This window comes from Podarcis gaigeae (genome assembly GCF_964106915.1).
Source record: "Podarcis gaigeae genome assembly, chromosome: 16".
NCBI classification, from domain to species: domain Eukaryota; kingdom Metazoa; phylum Chordata; class Lepidosauria; order Squamata; family Lacertidae; genus Podarcis; species Podarcis gaigeae.
Genome location: NC_139693.1, coordinates 36051011 through 36064219, shown reverse-complemented (window position 1 = coordinate 36064219; position 13209 = coordinate 36051011). Strand labels below are relative to the sequence as shown.

Genomic DNA, 13209 nt, shown 5'->3' with positions numbered 1-13209 from the left:
TCTCGCTGGCGCTGTAGTCAGAGGCGCAGTGGGATGGAGCCGATCTCCTGATACCAGTGTTACTGCAGCTATTCTGGACGGGGGTGCGGTGGTTTCTGGGACTGGCAGGATGCTCACGAGTGCGCAGCGGGGGGAGAGAGGCTGGAGTCTGACTTGGGAGAGGGGGCCAATGATTTGTGGGGACTTCTACTGACCAGGAGGCAAGAATTAGAGGTATGGGAAGCTTCAGAGCTGGAGGGTGGAGCACGGGATGGGTCAGATGAAAAGGAGGAAGAGGCAAGTTAAGGAACAGGTACTTCCTCACCATCTCCTGCACCACTTTCTCCCAGAACCAGGAAGGGGATGAGCTGAGGAAGCTTCCCCACAGGCTGGGTGCACACAGCCCATCAGGAGGAGGCACAGGTAGAGGGGAAGTGGTCCCCTATTGTTGCAACTGCTTCATAGAACGTAGATATGGGAATAGCTGCCTGGACACTAGACTGTTGTGCGTGGTATTCAGATCTGTAGAAACAACTATAAGTGTCATGGACTGGCTGGATGCAGAGGAGTGGAGGGAGGAACCAGCCGGAGAACCCCCAAGGGCACCCCCAGAGGAAGAAGAACCAGGGGATTAGAGGTGGGACAATGATGAGTGGTCAGAGGGAGAAGGGGGAGCAGACTGGTACGAGGAGGTGTTGGAAGCTGAAGGGGCAACAGGGTTTAGTGAGCAGGAAGAGGCAGTGGCAGAGGGCAGTCCAGAATCAAGGCTGGAAGAGAGTGGAGGCAGACTGCTGAAAAAGCCAGGAAGCCTCCCCCTTCTGCTGCGACCAGCTCTGCAACCCCCTGGTCTCCCAGAAGACAGAGAGGAATGAAGAGAGACAGGATGACAAAGCCTTAGGCTACTAGGGAAAGACCATGGGGAAAGCAGGGACCTTCAGCCTTCAAAACTGCTTCATTAGGGCAAGACCTACTGGGAAGAGTTGCTGTGATCTCCAGGCCTGAGCAACAGCATCTGCCCAGCAATGACCTGACCGCCATCCTGCTCCACTCCAGCTCCATCCAGGTGCATGGATCCTGGTGTTGGAAGGATTGCTCCACTCCACCACACCCACCAGTACTGCTCATTGGCTGAAAGCTAAGAGGGACGGGTCTTAAGTGTTTCATGCAGCATCCTTGGTCTGTCATGGGACTGGGGCAGAGACAGCCAGATCCCACTTGCTATCACCCCCCGCCTTTTCTTGCATCCAGCTTGTATCCTGCATCCTAAATACAAATCAGGACAAATGCCAGGTATGCTGTGCACGGTTCTGGTTGCTGCACGTCAGAAGATCATACAAGTGGTCTATCTAGCTCAGCATTGTCTGCACTGATTGCCAGGGTTCTCTTGCAACCCTGACATGAGATGCTAAGGATTGAACCTGGAATCTTCTGCGTTCAATGCTGTGCCTCTTCCTGGTATTCTTGGTGCTTCCACCCTTCCATTCCATTCATGACGTCACATGATTTTATGAGCTTCTGTCAGTCTGGTTCATAAATCACACTTTCCCCTGAAGCTTTTCGCCCACATCTCGGTGAAATGACACAAACCCGTTTGTTATAGGTTGTTAAAATATAGGCACAAAATGCACGTTCAAATAATTTATTAACTCCCACTTTGCAGTGGTGATGATCTGAAGGAATGATCTATTAAAACCCTGAACTCTTTTTTCACAATCCATTACCAGCCAGGCCTTCTGTTTCATTATGATGGTGTATTTAATATTTCTGCCTCCCGAATATGCATGATCTTGCACTTATCTGAATTTAATGCCATTTTCTACTTTTCTGTTTAAATGCAGAGTGGATCTAAATCTTATCGAAACATCAGAAACTGCTGTGGCATAATTTACATTCAAGCATTATTTTTTCTGCCTCTCCCAAAGGGAAAGACCTGCCCAGAATGCAGAAGAGTAAATCAGTGTTCAGATGCCTTTGATTGCAGCTAACCACAGAGCCATAGTTGTATATTGAATCCTTGGAGCTTTTGAAAAGTATTAGGGTTGATATAGCTCAGAGGGAGAACCGTGTTAGCCTGTTGCAGCAAAAACATCCTCTATTCTGCCTTGGACTCAGACTCCACCTGGAGTCCTGTATCCAGTTCTGGGCAATACAATTAAAGAAGGATATTGACAAGTTGCAGAAAAGAGGGGTCAAGATGATCAAGGGTCTGGAAACCAAGCCTGATGAGGAACAGTTGAGGGAGTTGGGTATGTTTATGCTGGAAAAGAGGAGACTGAGAGGAGATATGATAGCCATCTTCAAATACCCAAATGATTGTCACATGGAAAATGGAGCAAGCTTGTTTGGACCCAAGCCAATGGATTCTGATTAAAAGAAAGGAGAGTCCAACTGAACATTAGGAAGTAAAAGCTGTTCAACAGTGGAACGGACTCCCATGGCAGGTGATGGACGCTCCTTTATTGGAGTTTTTTAGGCAGAGGTTTGGTGGCCACCTGTCAGGGATTCTTTAACTGTGACTCCTGCACAGCAGAGGGTTGGACTACCATTGACAATTTCTTCCCTGGCATTCAGAATGTTACAAGCTGCTGAGCTGAAGTACAGAACATACATACGTAGACAAAGAGAACATCACAAAACATTCCTACCCACATACAGTGGAATTTGAATTGTTTATTTTCCCCATCAATCATCGTCATAATCTATTGAATTTATATCTCACCCTTCCTCCCAAAGGAGTTTAGGGAGGCAAGCACATCAACCTTTCCAAAACAAAACAGCTAAGCAGTTAATCATTCTAAAAGCAATTACGATAAATAATGTCTAAAAGCAGTTACAGTTAAAATGTTCCATAAGTTGTTGTATTGAAAAACATTAAAAGCAGTATGATCCTCTACTCTAAGTGTTGCCTGTAACAGCATTCTTCTGCCACCAAAATGCCTGGGTAAATGGGAATGTTTTCAAATTCCTCCTGAATGTTAATAATGATGGAAACAGGTGCACCTCAACAGGGAGGGCATTCCAGCTACAGGGTAAAGGTAAAGGTAAAGGGACCCCTGACCATTAGGTCCAGTCATGGCCGACTCTGGGGTTGCGGCGCTCATCTCGCTTTATTGGCCAGGGAGCTGGCATACAGCTTCCGGGTCATGTGGCCAGCATGACTAAGCCGCTTCTGGTGAACCAGAGCAGTGCACGGAAATGCCATTTACCTTCCCGCTGGAGCGGTATACCTATTTATCTACTTGCACTTTGATGTGCTTTCGAACTGCTAGGTTGGCAGGAGCAGGGACCAAGAAATGGGAGCTCACCCCATTGCGGGGATTCGAACTGCCGACCTTCCGATTGGCAAGCCCTACACTCTGTGGTTTAACCCACAGCGCCACCTGCGTCCCTCCAGCTACAGGGTACCACCACTGAAAAGGCCCTGTCAAGGGTTGAGGCCCACTTGGAGCCTTTGGTGGTGACAGCACACCCACATGGTTTTAAGGTCTTGAGGGACAAAGAGTCCAAAGAGTTTTTAAAAAATACCACATGTAAGAAAATGAACCTGATGATGGACTAGAAATCATGCAGAGTTATATCACAAATTGAACCTAATTCACATTCAGCTTACGAGGCACTGGAACTACTTTCAGGTACCGTTCAGATATTTTTGAATAAATGCCGTGCTTTTCATTCAATCTAGAATCATAGTACTGGAGAGTTGGATGAGCTATCTAACTAGATCATTCCAAACACTGTCCAACATTCCTTTCGATCCAAATGGGACAAATGTAGGGGTAATTAAAAGTTTTAGAAACCCAACAGCTGTACCCTAAAGTAAGGGAACTGCTGGATTCTGAAGGCAGTAGGCTTTATCAACGTAGACCTATTGAAATAATGGACCTTCTTCCATTTCATTGGGTCCACTATGAGTATATATATATAATATCTCTGCTCCAGCCCCTCATTTCACCACCAGACCTCTTCTGTCCTCCTTGAGATGAGGGCCCCCAGGAAAGTCCTTTAGCAGCAAATGTGCTGCTCCAAGATCCTCATTTGATTTCTGGACAAAGAGAATGCAAAACCACAGCAATGCCACTGAAATCATTAGGATGCTGTTCCTTTGCTAGATGCTTCACGGACCACTATCCTGCAATAGTCTTTCAAACAAATATGCTGACTTCTATAGAGGGCATCTCTGGGCTCCCAAAGGCATTTCAGATGGGAGAGTTCTGGAAGGGGAGTAGAGGGTGGGGTGGAGGCAGAGAGTCACCTTTCAAGCAGTATGTTTTCCTTTGTGTAGGGATGATCGCTGGGTGCGGAGCACACTTCCCACCCGCAGGCAGCCTCAGCTGCCTGCACGTGTGACCTTGGGGTGCAGGGCACACTCCCCCTCACAGATAAAGCCACAGCTGTCTGAACATCTTGCCCTCTGTCTAACCTTTTGCGGTCTCAGTCGTCTACCGTGTCTTGTCTGTGACCTTTGGCTTTGAGACTTTTGTCTCCTTCGTCATACACTGTGCAAGGGGAAAATGATGCGGTGGAAACAGGTGCCAAAATAACTTTGTACCACCCCACGATCTCGGGACTGGAAGATGTGTAAAGGTCACAGCCCAAAATGTATCTGGCTAGGTTTGCATATTGTGTCAATAAAAGGAGCCTCCACAGAGCTGGCCGGCACCTTGATTGCAGCTCACCTGTGCACAGTTCACCTACATTACCAACTCCTGCCTCATGTCCCTCACTTCATCGACAGGACAAAATCATAGGCACTGGGCCACCGCTATATTCTTTGAATGTAGAGGAGGGGTGGAGAATCTCCCTGGACTCCACATCTCTCATCAGCTCACCTTTAACATAAAATATGCATTTTTGAGTGTACTTCCTGCACACGGAAAATGCATTACAAGATCTGGAGAAGTATATAATATGACTGGAATTGTGTTCTAGTTCCCACGTGAGTTTGGGAGGGACAGGTTGGATAGCCATGTGTGTGGGATGCTCTGAGCTTGGATCTCCTCTACTCAGCAGAGCGGTTGACTAGATGACTCATAAGTTCCCCTCTGGTAACAAGTAACATAAGGCTCATTATGCATTGTTAGTAAAGTGGATTTTATTCTCCTTGTTCTGACCCTTGTCTCTTAAAACTGATGAACTTCTCAGGAAGGTTTATAAGAAAATCTCTATCTCTCACACATGCTTGTTCATCTAAATCTAATCTGGAGAAAGCAGGGCAGAAAGAGGTTAGGAGCTGCCTATCAAATTCTCAGCAAAAGGGGAGGGGGAACCCACAGTTACGGGGTGCAGCTATGAATTATGGATGGATGGATAAACTTTGCTGTTGCCGCATGCCTGAATGAAGCAAAAATAACTGTCTACTATGAACAGGGATCAAAATTCTGATTTATGTCAGGTGCGGCTTTATAGAAGACAGTTGTGGGAGCTTCAGAGATCATGCATCTGGTCACACAGAGGGCAAAGGGAGGCGAGAGACAAGATGTTGGGCGGCGGCGGCAGTGGAATGGACTTGCAAGCCACTGAAATCTATTTGTGGAAGACGGAGAGGTGCTTCTACATGACTTGTTCATTGAGCATTCCTCCTGATTTCTTTGCAGGGAGATTAGACAAATGCCACTTATTCAATGAGCATTTGTTCCCATTTGTTTCTGGGAAGTTTAGTGGATGTTCATCAAAGGAAGTGTTTACCACACACTTTTCTGGTGCACTTCCACATCACCTTTCTTATTGCATGAAGGTCTGGTCTTTGGGGAAGTTTGTTCCCCAAGACTTCCCATTCAGTTGGAATTGCACAACCTGAATTTGCCAGTATGTGACTGAATCCCACTCCAAAATCTTGCCCTTGTGTGGAAATACCTTGAAACTTGGAGCAACACTTATGCATTCACCACTGGAATATAGGAAGCTGCTTTATACCAAGTCACCCTAATTGTTCATCTAGCTCAGGACTGTCCTCTCTAATGGGCAGCATCTCTCTGATGTCTCAAACAGAGGTCTTTTCCTGTTCCTCTGAAGTGGACATGGTAGGGGTTGAGACTCAACCTTTGGCTTCTGCAAGTTGTGACAGCATCTTTTCACGAACGTGCCATTCCATATCAACCAGCGCTGAGAGAACACTGTTCTTTCTATGGTTTTACTCCCCTCCTTTTTTAAAATGTGTGTGCAGTGCTCAGCTGCATGCGGGAAATTAATTTTTTACATTATCTTTGATCTCATGCATTGTTACGAAGAAAAATCCTATTAAATGGAGTGTGTGTGATATCACTGGGCACTTGACCTCTGGTCTTTCAGCAGTCAATCAAAAGACAATGAGGTTGGTGAAAAGTGTGTGGTGTCCCCCAGCCTCTTTCAGGTCTTTGACTTCAAACGGATGTTATTTCATTATTGCACACTTTCCGCTTCTTGTATTGGCTGAGACCGATGGCCAAATGAAATAAAATGCTGGAGATTTGTGACCAGATTGCCCATCTCTTTACATTTTTGTAAAAGCTGCCCAAGGAGAGAAGCAATTATGACTGAGACCATGGTGTGGTTGTGCATATTAATTCTCAACCCTGCTCACCACCACTGTTTTCCTAATGAAAAATTTCCTCCGGGCAAGAACTAGGAACTACCTGGGATGCGGGTGGTGCTGTGGGTTAAACCACAGAGCCTAGGACTTGTCGGCAGTTCGAATCCCCGCAACGGGGTGAGCTCCTGTTGTTCGGTCCCTGCTCCTGCCAACCTAGCAGTTCGAAAGCACATCAAAGTGCAAGTAGATAAATAGGTACCGCTCCGGTGGGAAGGTAAACGGCATTTCCGTGCACTGCTCTGGTTTGCCAGAAGCAGCTTAGTCATGCTGGCCACATGACCCAGAAGCTGTACGCCGGCTCCCTCAGTGAATAAAGCGAGATGAGCACCGCAACCCCAGAGTTGTCTGCGACTGGACCTAATGGCCAGGGGTCCCTTTACTTTTACCTTTATAATGGTACCAGCCAGGCTACAAGTGCAGGCACAGCCAGACAGTTTGAGAACAGAAACCAGCTAAGAAATGCAAAAGATGTCTCAGCAGACAGCCATGCCATTCCTTCGAGCTTTTAAAGGTGAAATGTGGCACTCACAAGTCTCTCCCTGTGAGACTGGTGCACTTGGAAGTGTGCTCTTCTCCAAGAGTGTTTGGCAACAGCAGAGCCTGCACCAAGTGACTGGTGATGGGACCCCCCCAGCTCCCCACTCCTCTATGGCTGGTGGTTGATGCCCTCCCCTGGTGCTAGAGAATCTCTCCACTCAAAGGATGGAGAGAGGAATTGCCTCCCCTTCTCCAGCCAAGAACCACAAAGGAGCAATAGCCTCTTCCTTGGACTCAGGTGTGGATCCCTGCCACTGGAATGCTCCAGGCCTTCTCCCCTTCCTCTGAAAGCAACTGCCACCAGTGGCGTAGCGTGGGTTGTCAGCACCCGGGGCAAGGCAAGTAATTTGCACCCCCTAACCTGTGGATTTGCGCCCCCTAACCCTAACCCCCAGATGTTGCACCCGGTGCGGCCAGCCCCCCCTGCACCCCCCACGCTACGCCACTGACTGCCACTCAGCCTCAAGCATGTCTGGATTGCAGATCACCCCAACTATGGGAACAAGAAGTTGGACTAGGTGGGCTTTTGGTCTGATGAACCAAAGCACTTCATATGTTCTTAAATATCTAAAGGGCTGCTACACATAATATATTTCGGGTGCGTATCAGCAGAAAACCAGAGAGGGTTTTGTTGGAGATGTTGTGGGGTTTTGTTGTTGTTGTTTTGTTTTTTTAATGATCTCTCATTAAGTCCCATCTACCCATGGAGATAACATAGTGGTTGATCCAGAACATCCATTCCAGAGGCATCAACGCTGGCAGCTCAAACTGGATGTTTGCCCAGAACTCTGAGTCCTTTTAATATGTGCCATTTCCTACTCCATCCAGGTATTACCTTTCAATGAGGCAAAATGTATGGATGCTTGCCACACAAAAATACATGAGGAAAATTTAAAGCAAAGACATCTCCAGAATTTAGTAGGAGGCAGGGCTGAGTGGCTTTTCCTTCTCTCTTGTCACCTTTCTCCTCCCAGTGATCAGGATCCCCCCCCCCAAATTAATTCCCAGCTGATTTCCACAGGAGGAAGGGAAATGACCAGAACCACCATTCAAAGTCCTGCCTGTCACAGTGAATCAACCTTGCCTTCTTCACCCATGCAAGGCATCACATGGTGGTTGGGTAATCATGCATGTGTGAATCCACACTTCTTCTTTTCATGCCTCGTAACCGACTTGGGGACCCAAATGACTAAAGGAACTAAATTCACTGTATCAGCTCTTAGATATGAACCTGCTCTTAGATCTGGAAGAGAGGTTCCTCTCATTGTTCCACTGCCTGGAGAGGTGCTAGTTATGGGTAGGGCCTTCTCAGTGGTGGTGCCCCACCTATGGAATACTCTCCCCATAGAGCAGAGTTAGCTAACCTTTTGTGGGTCAAAATTTGGACAGTTTTTCCACGGAGAGCATGCTAGTGGTAGGCGACCAAATGTGAATGTGGCTAACCCTCCTCTCTCTCTCTCTCTCTCTCTCTCTCTCTCTCTCTCTCTCTCACACACACACACACACACACAACACACAAACACCCCTCCTCAGCTGACCCATACTTATCATCTGAGGAAATGAGATTATCTCTTCTTCCTGCTCATTCAGCGACCACTCTGATGCCTGAGGAGGCTGCAATTTGCCTCCCCACCAAGACATTGATCAGGGTGGTTTAAACCTTTCCATCCACCCCAGTGCCACATCTACTTTAATTGGATTCTTCTTTTTGCTACTGCTGACAAAACTGGAGGATGTTGCAGGGATCTGGGAAATAAATACTTGCTTGGTAGATGAGAACAAGACAGGGATTCGCCCCTACCCCATGCCCTAGACTTACAACTGGCACTAATACTTTTGACATTTCAGCACCCAAAACATAGGGAGCTGCCCTATATTCAGTCAGATCATTGGTCCATCTAGCTCAGTATTGTCTACACTGACTGGCAGTGGCTCTCCAGGGTTTCAGGCAGGCTCCCACTTGTAATTTTATCAACTTTCCCCACGTCTGCCTTTGGTCATCTTTATTTTCCTAAATTAAAAAGCCCTGAATGCAATAACTTCTCCTCAAAGGCCAAGCAAGTAACTTGGATATACTTGTCTTCGGGTGTTCTTCCACTTCCTTCTTGAAGTCCCTGCCCAGCTAGTGACAGCGCTGACTTCCCATTAACATAACTCACCTGGGCTAAATGCTGTGACTTCTACTTATGGGCTCTAAACACTGAATGCCCTGCTAAATCAGTCTCTCTCTCTCTCTTGTAAGCCTGCCAAAGGGGAAGAGCTGTCGTTGAAATGTACATTATGAATGCCGAGAGAGCTTCTGCACTGCCGGGAAAAAGGATTACCTCAGGAACCAGGCATTGAGATTAAAATCCCCAAGCACAAGAGCACTTCTGAAATGCAGGGTATCGGGTGGAAACAGCAGCAGCAGCGTAATCAGCAATAACTCAAGAAGCCCATAATATGAAGCCTCCATAAATGATATGTTTATACAATGGTTTGCTAAAGGCAGCGGTGCAGAGAAGCAATACATTCATGGATTTGGAAAGGCATTAGATAATTTCACAGAAGAGAGGTCCATACCAGGGTAGTCAAGATACTGCCCTCTAGATGTTGTGGGACTACACCTCCCATCTGCCCCAGGCAGCGTGGCCAATAGTCAAGAATGGGAATTGTAGTCCAAAAACAAATGGAGGCCACCACTTTGACTACCCCGGTGTATATTCTTGCTGCTCGCCACCCCAATCTCCAAGGCATGCAAGATTGCTCACAGTTTGTGTTTCCTTTTGGAAAGGAGGCACAGCGGAGACTATGGTGTCTTTAGGATATATGGTTTATTTACACATATATACAACCTGAAGGGATGTGGTTGGCGCTGTGGGTTAAACCACAGAGCCTCTTGGGCGTGCCGATCAGAAGGTCGGCGGTTCAAATCCCCACAATGGGGTGAGCTCCCATTGCTCGGTCCCTGCTCCTGCCAACCTAGCAGTTTGAAAGCACATCAAAGTGCAAGTAGATAAATAGGTACCACTCCGGTGGGAAGGTAAACAGCATTTCCGTGCACTGCTCTGGTTCGCCAGGAGCGGCTTAGTCATGCTGGCCACATGACCCGGAAGCTGTACGCTGGCTCCGTCAGCCAATAAAGTGAGATGAGCGCCGCAATCCCAGAGTCGGTCACGACTGGACCTAATGGTCAGGGGTCCCTTTACTTTTATCTTTACAACCTGAGCCTACAATGGAGGGGTTCACAGCATTAACACCCCCCAAAAAAGGTCTTGTTTCTTCCAGAGTAGCAGCCTTGGATTCAAACATTGCTCTCAAACGTTGCTCTGATACTGCTGCTTGCTACTTTACTTCTAGGTCACGTGACACATACCAAATCTGTTGTCAAAAACTCAGGCTTTGCCCTTCTGAGAAATGGAGGAGTGGCCTCACCCATTTGCCATCCGGCCCAGAGCCCCCTCTCTCTTGCTTTGGTAAAAGCCCATCAAGTCAGGTAATTAGCTGAACACCGGAAGCTGGCCTGGCTTATTTAGCTTTTAACACTTTCTGATCCATGGATTAGAATTTTCTGGCACCCAGTTAGACATCTCAAGACTTGATGAAATTCTAACACTTACTGGAGCCAGGAATTTATAGTGGTCTGGAACCCATTAACTCAAAATACTGTATTAGCCATTGTCCCCCACTTTTCCAGAGTTCAGAGGTGTGTGCCAATTCTTATCTCCCTTTTGTACATGGCTCGTGATGTCATGACTAGTTATAAGCAGGCTTGGTGGAGTCCCAAGACACCTTGAGTGTGTTAGGTCACCACTGCTCAGGCCAAGTCTCTGTCCAAACAGGAAAACCTTCCAGTCTGTGAGGGCCCAATGGCAAGCCCAGATAGACGGGGACTGTCTAAAGTTACAAGGTCCTTCACTGCTCAGGAAAATACTGCAGTTCTCATGGTTTACCACATGGGGCAGCTGCAAGGAGAATTAAATGTTCCTAGGTAAAGGGTAAAGGGACCCCTGACCATTAGGTCCAGTCGTGGCCGACTCTGGAGTTGCGGCGCTCATCTCGCTTTATTGGCCGAGGGAGCCAGCATACAACTTCCGGGTCATGTGGCCAGCATGACTAAGCCGTTTCTGGCAAACCAGAGCAGTGCACGGAAACGCCGTTTACCTTCCCACCAGAGTGGTACCTATTTATCTACTTGCACTTTGATGTGCTTTCGAACTGCTAGGTTGGCAGGAGCAGGGACCGAACAACAGGAGCTCACCCCGTTGCGGGGATTCAAACTGCCGACCTTCTGACTGGCCAGCCCTAGGCTCTGTGGTTTAACCCACAACGCCACCTGCATCCTGGTACCAATGTAAGACTTGAATAAATCTTTCTTTTTTGACTTGCACACAAGAGTCTCTTGTTGTAGCATTTGGGATGGGGACCCTGACGATAATGGTCAGCTAAATGCCTCTGGGAAGCCTGCAATCAGGACATGAGTGCAACAGCACTCTCCCCACTTGTTCCTAGCAACTGTGATGCAGAGGCACTTCTGACAACAGAGGCAGGACATAACAATCCTGGCTAGTAGCCATTGATAGCCGTGTCCCCTCTAAATTTTGTCTAATCCTCATTTAATGCCATCCAAGTTGGTGGCCATTGGTACCTCTTTAAAGAGCAAATCCCAGAGTTATTTGGGAGACAGGTGTTGTGCATTGAAGGGCTTGGACTAGATCAGGCACCCCCAGCTGTTTTGGGACTACAACTCCCATCATCCCTAGCTAACAGGACCAAGTGGTCAAGGATGATAGGAATTGTAGTCCCAAAACAGCTGGAGAGTCGAGTTTGGGGGTGCCTGGACTCAATGACCCCTGGGCTCTCTTCCAGCTATAGAATTCTGTGATTCTCTGGCTCTCCTCAATCTTCTGTTCCCCCAAGCTCAACTTATCCAGCTATTTCAACCCCTGTAGGGCCTGGTTTCTGAGCCTCTTTCCATCCCGATCCTCCTCGTTTGGATATGCTTTGTATGTGCAATACACAGCCTGGCATTTTAAGAGACTGTGGACAAGGCAATGCCTTTTGGAACCACCGAGAACCCATTACAGACCATTATGTTTTATTTGCGGATATGTTCAGCTCAAGAAACAAACACCTTCTCAGCTGCAGAATAAGTGAGAGACAGGCTACCGCCAAGTAAACAAATGTGGCAGGCATGTCTCAAGCCTCCAGCAATGTAGCAATGGGCAGGTCCTGGGCAGTGAGGATCTGGATTGGAATACTGGAGGGTGTGCAATCCAAGCTACACCCCTGCTGTTGGAGTTTTGACCTTTGCTGCTGCCGTCAGTAAGTCTGAAAGAGTCAAGGCTGCAAACTTCACCATTCTCTGCCCAGGTGGCACAGTTTAAAGGTTGCAAAGCAACTGCTGCGCTGTTGCACCATGATCTTTGGTAATGTACTTACGCTTCCCTTGGTGCAACAGCTGGTTCTTCTTGTGCCACAGTTGATAAGAACATGAGAAAGTAAGAAGAACCTGCTGGATCGGGTCAGCAGCCCATCCATTCCAGCATCCTGTCCTCACAGACATCCATAGGAGGCCACAAACAGGATCTGAGCAAAACAGCACTCCCCTCTTTGGTTTTCAGCAACTGGTATTTGGAACTTGCCCTTAGCTGTGATTTCTGCACTGCAGGGGGTTGGACTAGATGACCCCTGGGGTCCCTTCCAACTCTACAGTTGTATAATTCAATGATTCTAGAAGCATGCTGCCTGCAACAGTGACTCTTGTGCAACGTGCTTGTGTTTTTCCTCGTGCAAAAACATTCCACTAGTGCAACAGGTATACAGTGGTACCTTGGGTTACATACGCTTCAGGTTACAGACACTTCAGGTTACAGACTCCACTAACGCAGAAATAGTACCTCAGGTTAAGAACTTTGCTTCAGGATGAGAACAGAAATTGTGCTCCAGCAGCGCGGCGGCAGCAGGAGGCCCCATTAGCTAAAGTGGTGCTTCAGGTTAAGAACGGACCTCCGGAATGAATTAAATACTTAACCCGGGGTACCACTGTATATCTAAGTGACTTTAACTTTGAGCTACATTGGGCAGAACCCAATGCCTTTTTGTTATATTATTTTCTGTATGACACAATGAAATGTTACGGCTCA

General features: G+C 47.5%; 1 protein-coding gene across 2 annotated transcripts in view; it reads right to left on the bottom strand.

Annotated features, from left to right (window-relative positions):
* LOC310833895 (transmembrane protein 132D-like) overlaps positions 1–13209 on the bottom strand; it is a 455572-nt gene that overhangs the window by 14956 nt on the left and 427407 nt on the right. The window lies entirely within an intron of this gene.